The sequence below is a fragment of the Vombatus ursinus genome, unplaced genomic scaffold (genome assembly GCF_900497805.2).
Source record: "Vombatus ursinus unplaced genomic scaffold, bare-nosed wombat genome assembly UNPS02014786.1, whole genome shotgun sequence".
Taxonomy (NCBI): Eukaryota; Metazoa; Chordata; class Mammalia; order Diprotodontia; family Vombatidae; genus Vombatus; species Vombatus ursinus.
In genome coordinates, this window is record NW_020954564.1 from 15,833,141 (window position 1) to 15,841,126 (window position 7,986).

Consider the following 7,986-nt stretch of genomic DNA (forward strand, 5'->3'; position numbering starts at 1 on the left):
CTGCTTATTTATAATTCAAAAGCTTGTCTATATATTAATGAACCCTTAATGAGCTGTTGAAAATGCCTGAATTACAGTCAAATTATTAAACTCAAACAGCCCCTGTAATCATACTATTTGAGTGGGTTTTAGGTACTTTTCACATCTGCAGCTTTGTATTATGAAGGATATGGGTTTATTCGTAGAAAGCTTTGTAATAATTTTGACCTGCAATTTATTTATTGCCCTCAGAATGCAGTAGACTGTGCAGATGCTCGCTTCTATTATCTGTGGGGCAGGTGCACAGCATGTTGAAAGGCGGCTAATTAGGATTTGCTGAAAGATATGCAAAAACTGTGGGCTTTACAACAAAGCCAAGTTCATTATTGAACAATGTTTTAGTGTCTCTTTATGTGATTTGTCTAAATCTTAGGAATCCTGAAATGAATGTTATGGTTATAAGTAGATTAAAATCGGTAGCAAAAATCGGTTTTATTAACCTTATAATACATTGGTTGCCAGAGGTCTTAGATTTCAAACTTTATAAAAATCTATTGGAGTACTGGTGTGTGTATTATATATGTGTATATATGTATGTGATATGCATTATAGTGTCGAAGCAAAGAGAAGACAGTTTCTTTTGATCTTTTCATTTCAATTTGAGTATTTTGCCTTTTGAGTAATACAGAGTTCATTTTGTAGGATTGTAGAATTTAGAGTTGGAAGAGACTTTAGAGATTAATATAAATCTCTCATTTTACAGATTCATTCTAGTTCAACCTACTTTGGAGTCAATTAACATACTTACAAGTATACTGAGAGGTTGATGACATTGAAGTAGTATGATTTCATGAAAAGAATACTGAACTAGGAACTGGGAGACCTGAGTTAAATCCTGGCACCAATATGTATTTGTTTTATTGCCCTGGGCTATCACTTCTCTACTCTGTGACTTGGTTTACTTATCTAGAAAATAGGAGCCTTAGTACTTGTAATATCTCTCTCCCAGGGTTATTACGAAGAAATGTCTTTGTAAATATAAAGTACAGCATTATTGTTGTTATTATTGGGGAGGTAGTACAATGTGGTGTAGGGAAAAGAACATTGGATTTAGTGTCAAAGGGCCTGGGTTCCACCCTTGGCTCAGGCACTTAATAGTACCCTTAATATCTCCCTAATAGCTGTGTAATATTAGATAAATCACTTAATTCCTTTAAACCTCAGTTTCCTCATCTGTAAAAGAAGATAATATTTGTGCTACTTACCTCTGGGTTATTGTACTTACTACATTAATATATGTGAATTAATATATGTGAAATACTTTTAAAACCATAAATGCTACCTAAATATGAGGATTTTTGTTGCTATTATTGATAGACATCTGACTTCTGTGAGGCATTGCACTGCTAGTGAGATCAACAGTAATAAAAGCTAAGTGGGGATGGTGAGGAAAAAGGGAAAACCATATCAAGCAGATGAAAAAAATGCCTACAGTATTGACTTGAATATAGGTCACTCTCAAAATATAGACAAAGTTCCTGAATTAAGATTTCCTTGAAAATTTTTTTCATTATATGCTAAAAGATAACATAATCATAACCTTGCTCATGTTTTGTACAAATCAGACTTAGAGGAAAAAGTGTGACCTATTTTTAGATCTATAAACCTTGATAAATGTGTCTTATTTTCAGGTTATTGTACCAGCTACTGGAAGAGATATGATGTTTAAGTAAGGCACTGTCCCTCCCCTTATGGAACTTTACCATTTCAGAGGTGTAAATCTGACCAACCTTGTAGAGTTAGGTAGTGGTTTGCTATAGTCAAAAAGCTTGTGAGTTTGTAGTCTAATATGAGAAATTTGACATGTAAGTACAATACAAAATATATATATATAAATATATATATATAATTATTCATGTTGCAAAAAATTTAGCAAAATAGATCTAAAGTAAGTTATAATATGGCGCTTGGAGGTCTGTAATCATGACTTGTCACAGAGCAAAACAGTTGAGTGACATTTTTTCCCCCAAACTACTGATTAGACATCACATGAGCAAATTGTTGTTAAGGGCCTTCAGGATGTGTTATGTTACAAAAAGGTTTGATAGTTTTTTTTAATGAAAGGAAAGTTGAGCTTTTTATTAAATTTTATTGACTAGATTTAATACTTATAATTTACCAAATGACTATAGGAGTATTAGATGAACACAGTCATCCATATAGTTGCCATATTTTCTTAGAGATCTAATATACATATGTAGAACTTTTTAAGTGAGAGAAAACTTATCTAAGTAGCTCAATAACTGTTTTACTAGCAGTAAATATACATTTATTATAATTGTCTTTAATTGTATCTGTTCCTTCTGAAACAGTAAGGCAGTAATATTTTACATGTACACATTGGGTGTGTAAAATAGTACCACAGATGGTGAATGTTTGTATCCCTTTGAATTCTTTCTTGATGAATTGACTTCCATTCCCTCCTTTACAATCTGGTCCCTTTTGTATTGAAAACTATTGAAGATTTTCCCTTATTTGCCATATTTGTTTACTGTTTAAAGTCCTTTAAAAGCTGTCTCCATTCTACCTTTCTAGCTTAATATATATTACATTCCTTCCTGTGCTCTTTGGTTTAGCCAAACTGGCCTTATTTCCATTCCTCATGTGATACTCCCTCTCAAGTGCCTTTGAACCAGCTATCCTCATGCCAGTAATGTATTTCCTTCTCATTTTTACCTCTTAAAATCCTATGTTTACTTATCCTATACATAGTTTTTCTTGACACTTCTTCCCTCTATCCCCAGATCTTAGTGACATCTCTCCCAAAATTATTTTGTATTTGTTTTCTTGTCTCCCTTGACAGAATGTAAGCATCTTGAGGACAGTTGTTATTTCATTTTTGTTTTTATATTTAATGGCACCTAGCACCATAAGAGATGCTTATTGATTGAGTGGGAAAGCACCATAACTTTGTCAATAAGTTACATCAAAGACTAGCAGTTCTGCAACTTATTTGGCTATGGAATATTTTTTGAAATTTGTTAATGAAACCAACCCTATTAATGGGTTTTGAATCCTGACCTCTCCCCTTCCTGTTATAAGTGGGAATTGACATCTGGGCACAATATAGAGGAAAGTATTTATATTTTCATACCAAACCATTTTAATAGATTTTGATACATTATACCATATTTAATATTTTAAAATGGAAAATAGCACAAACAAGTTTTTTTTCATGGAGTCCACTTTCATGTTACGTCAAACACTGTGGTTTCGTGGATGACTATATGGGAACTATTGATGTGAGGACAACCAGCTATCATGAAAATTTCACCGGGTTTGGAGTCAGTCAGTAAACATTTATTAAGCACCTACTATGTGCCAGCCACTGTGCTAAGCATTTGAGCCAGATGATCTGGGTTCCAAATCTAGTTTCTAACTTTGACTTTGAGAGGAAGATACTTTACCTCTCTGGGTCTTATTTTCCTTCTCTGTAAAAAATGGGAATAATATTTGCATTACTCACTTCATGGAGTTATTCATGGAATAGCAGTTTGAAAATCTTAAAGTGCTACAGAAATGTAAGCTTTTGCTATTACTTATCTGACCTTGACCTCTCTGTAGACTTTGACATTGCCAAGTCACCCTCTTCTTCTTGATGTTCTTTTCTCTAGGTTTTTCTGATACTCATTTCCCTTCTTGCCTCTCTCCTTGCTCGTTTTCATTCTCCTTTGTTGGATTTTGATTCAAATCATGCCTGCTGAGTATGGGTGTCCCCCTAGGTTCTATCCCGGGACCTCTTCTCTTTTCCCTCTATACTAATTCACTTGGTGATATCATTAGCTCCCATGGACTATGGAATCCAACTCAATGAATAATCATCATCTGTACCTGGGCTTCTTAAACTTTTTCTACTTGTTTTCCTTTTGGAGTTTAGGCTGTGTTCTTTGGTGTTGCATGGCCTGAGGGCATACACAGTGCAAAGTGCAAATGATTTGTGTTCAGAACCAAGGCTGCAGTGAAGTTGTTTGATGCATCACCATGGGCAACCTGCCAAAAACACCTCAGATTCATTCTGTATTTGATTTTTAATTAATTTTGGTCATTGTGCATTCAGAAACCTTTTACTGTTGCCAAATTTTTCATGACCCCACATGGGGTCGTGACCCAAAGTTTAGGAAGCACTGATCTATACAAATGATTCTCAAATCTATTTGTCTAACACAAGGGTGGCGAACCTGTGGCCTTGAGGCCACATGTGGCCTTCTAGGTCTTTGGGTGTGGCCTTTTGACTGAGTCCAAGTTTTACACAATAAATCCTTATATTAAGGGGATTTGTTCTGTGAAGTTTGGATTCAGTCAAAGAGCCACACCTGAGGTCTAAGGAGGCCACAGGTTCCTCACCCTTGGTCCAATTCTAACCTCTCTTCTGACCTTTAGTCTCTCATTTCCAAATGCCTATTGAACATCTCAAACTGGATATTCTGAAGATAACTTAAAGTCAATATGTCCAAAACAGAATGTTTTATCTTTTCCCCAAAACCTTCCCTGCCTGTCTTGCTAGCTTCCATATTATTGAGGATACTACCATACTCCTAGTCATCCAGGTTTGCAAAGCTAAGTATCGTCCTTAATGCCTTATTTCTCTTACCCTCCACATCCAATCTATTGCCAATTCCTGTCAGTTCTATCTTCTGAACATCTCATGTATCCCATTCTTTCCTCTGACACAACTACCACCTTTGTGCAGGCCCTTGTCACTTCACACCTGTACTAAAGTCTCTCCCAACTCCAGTCTATTAGCTATCAAAGTGATCTTCCTAAAGTATATATCCATATTCATGAACTACAGTGGTTCTCTGTTAGTTTTAGGAACAAATATAAAATCCTTTATTTGGGTTTTTTAAAGTCTTCTCACTCAGGTCCTTTCTCATCTTTTTTGTCTTTTTAGAGCTTGTTTCCATCCATGTTCTTTATGATCCAATGACACTGGCCTCCTCATTGTTCCTTGCTCAAGACATCCTATCTCCTGACTCTATGCATTTTCCTTAGCTGTTCCCCATGCTTGCAGGGCTCTTCTTCTAACTGCCTCCTGGCTTCCTTGGCTTTCTTCAAGACTCAGCTAAAAATCTTACCTTCTACGAGAAGCCTTTTCTGACCCACTTTAATACTAGTGTTTTCACTTTGAAATAACCTTCAATTTATCCTATTTATATCTTGTTTATACATAGTTGTTTACATGTTTTAGATTGAGCTCCTTGAGGGCAGGGACTATTTTTGCCTTTTCAGTACATTCAGTGCTTAGCATAGTACCTGGCATATAGCAGGCACATAATAAATTCTGGCTGTTGTGGTTGTGGTTGAAAAGGTACTTTTACCTCAGATACTCAATTACTCTGTCTTTAAAATGACAATGTAATCTCCAAGAACCTTCCCAACTTTAAATCCTGCAATGCTATGATGATTCAAAGAAATGAGAAGTTGTAAATGGCCTTACTTTGGTCTACATGCCAAATGGAAAAAGACAGTTTGGATGGATAGAAAAGGAAGCTGATGAACAAACTAAAAGTAGATGAAGAATATCTAAACAAATAGAAGTGATGGAATATATCCAAAATTTAAGAAAAAAAGGAGAAAGAAGAAATGGTGTTAAAAATATGAGCAAATATTTAGACTAAAAGGGAAAGTTAAATCAAATGTAGAAAATGGATAAAAATCAAGGTTTTTTTTTTTTTTTTTTTTACAGAAAGTTTGGAAATGTGGCATGTGTCCCAAATATAATATAATGATGCTATACTTGTCAGCCAATTGATGAAGATAATTTAAAATATGGAAGTAAATAGATCAATTGGTAGATAAATAAATAGGATTTTAGAGTTTGAAAATACTTTAGAGATAATATAGTCCCACTCATTTTGTAGATGAGGAAACTGAAGCTTACAGAGAAATAATTGTTTAATATTATATATGAAGTGACAAAAATGGGATTTAGACCCAGATCTTCAGACTCTAAATCTGGTGTTTTTTCCACTGTACCATAGCAATAGGAATTTCTGGGTCAGGGGAGTATATAGCACTGAGGAGAATGAATTATAAAAGAAGAAAGGTGAAAATGTGGAAATACAAACATAATAAATCTATCTTAACAGATATTTGGAAAATGTGGTGGTTTAGGGCCAGGGTAAGACATCAGTGTGATCTGCTTGACTATGTCTTAAATTAATCTAATTGCTATATTATATTTTCTTTTTAAAGAGTTCTAGAAGTAACTTTGGCTCCCTAAATGAATTTACGGTCATAGTATATTATATTTGCAGATCTTGTCTGTCCATTAACCTCTGAGTAGGTGACAGAAATAATTTTAAATGTTGATGAGACATTTTTATTATTCACTTGAAATTATGTTGAATTATATTTTTAAATGAAGGTGACAGCTTCTTCTGAAATTCAAGCTTCATCTGTGAGGTTAGCCAAAGATAGACTGTAGCATCTTGCTATATCGTGTAACTTAGGGCACCTAGGAACCAAATGTGTTTTCACACAATTGATGGGGAATCCAAGTTAGCATATACAATAGCAATGCTGCTATTCACTTGAGTGCTTGGCAGCTTATAGATGTTACTGTCATGTAAGCTGCACTCAACACACAGAGTGTGTCCCACTGTCTGTAAATAACTCCGGGCGCAGACGTGGAAGGCAGAATCCGAATGCGTAAACATGCCCGTTGCCAACTTAATCTCCATGGGGATTCTGTGTAACTAGTGCGTGAATACCTGTTTTTAAACAGATTTAAAGAGGTTAATTGGGCTGGGATATTTTAGGTTATGTTACATCTCTAATGAAAATGCTGATTTGAAGCTGACGTGACTCTAGTGCTTTTTACACCACTATAATTATTTTAAAACTTTGTTTGCTGCTCCATTGATAGCATCTTGGCAGAGATCCTGCATGACCTGATTAAACCTATGAATTGTCAGCCATGATCCCGAGTCCTCTGATGAGACTGCTGACTGGGCATCACTTAGGAAGTTCTTGATCAAATAGAGAAATTAGATTGAGAATGCTGTGCCCAGTAATGTAGTGCTATATTGGTGAAACATTTTTAACCCCATATTTAGTGTCCTTGTTTTGTAGTTGGCTGGCAATTGCTTAACAACTTCTGTATAATTAAAAAAAAAAGTCAGCATAGCCAATTAATTCATAATGTATGTGTTTCTTTTCTCCCCCTCAAATTATATTTTTAAAAGTCCATCTTGTTCTCTTTATTTTCCATTTTGGGAAGAAAGCACGCGACTAAACATTCAAAGAGAAGTTTAAATTCTGGATCTGGCCAACCAGAAAAACCCAACAGCCACTTTTGTTTGTTTACCCTGTGGCCTTCAGCTCTGGACTGGGCAACAAAACACCCAGATCTGAGTTCTTTCTTGTCACTTTCCAGCTATGTGACCTCAGGCAGTCATTTCCCTTCACTGAGGCTTCAGTTTCCTCCTTTGTTGTGAGGAAAATTATTTGACAACTGCACCGTATTTGGCAAGGAGTCCCTTTATCTTTCTGACCCTTAGTTTCCTCATCTACAAAACGAGGATGACAGTCTTACCTCACAGTTGTGAAGCAAATGCATCTTAAACAAAATGATATAGAAATAGGAGTGGTGATAGTTGTTGCTTTTCCAGTATATTTACCTCTCTAGATATTGTTTTTTGCTTTTTCCATTTAAAAAAAAATTGTACTATCCAAATCTGGGAAAGTAAGGCATTAAATGTTTTAAAAAGAAACCCAATTTTCTTTCTTCCTTCCTTTCTCTCTCTCTCTCTCTCTTTCTTTCTTTTTTTTTTTTTTTGGCACTTGGGGTTAAGTGACTTGCCCAGGGTCACACAGCTAATGTCAAGTGTTTGTTCTGAGGCCAGATTTGAACTCAGGTCCTCCTGACTTCAGGGCCAGTGCTCCATCCACTGCACCACCTCTCTCTCTCTCTCTCTCTCTCTCTCTCTCTCTCTCTCTCTCTCT

At 35.5% G+C, this 7,986-nt stretch overlaps 1 protein-coding gene across 2 annotated transcripts in view; it reads left to right on the top strand.

Moving 5' to 3' along the window:
• LOC114047058 (pre-B-cell leukemia transcription factor 3) overlaps positions 1-7,986 on the top strand; it is a 300,024-nt gene that overhangs the window by 200,074 nt on the left and 91,964 nt on the right. The gene's annotated exons all lie outside the window — the stretch shown is intronic.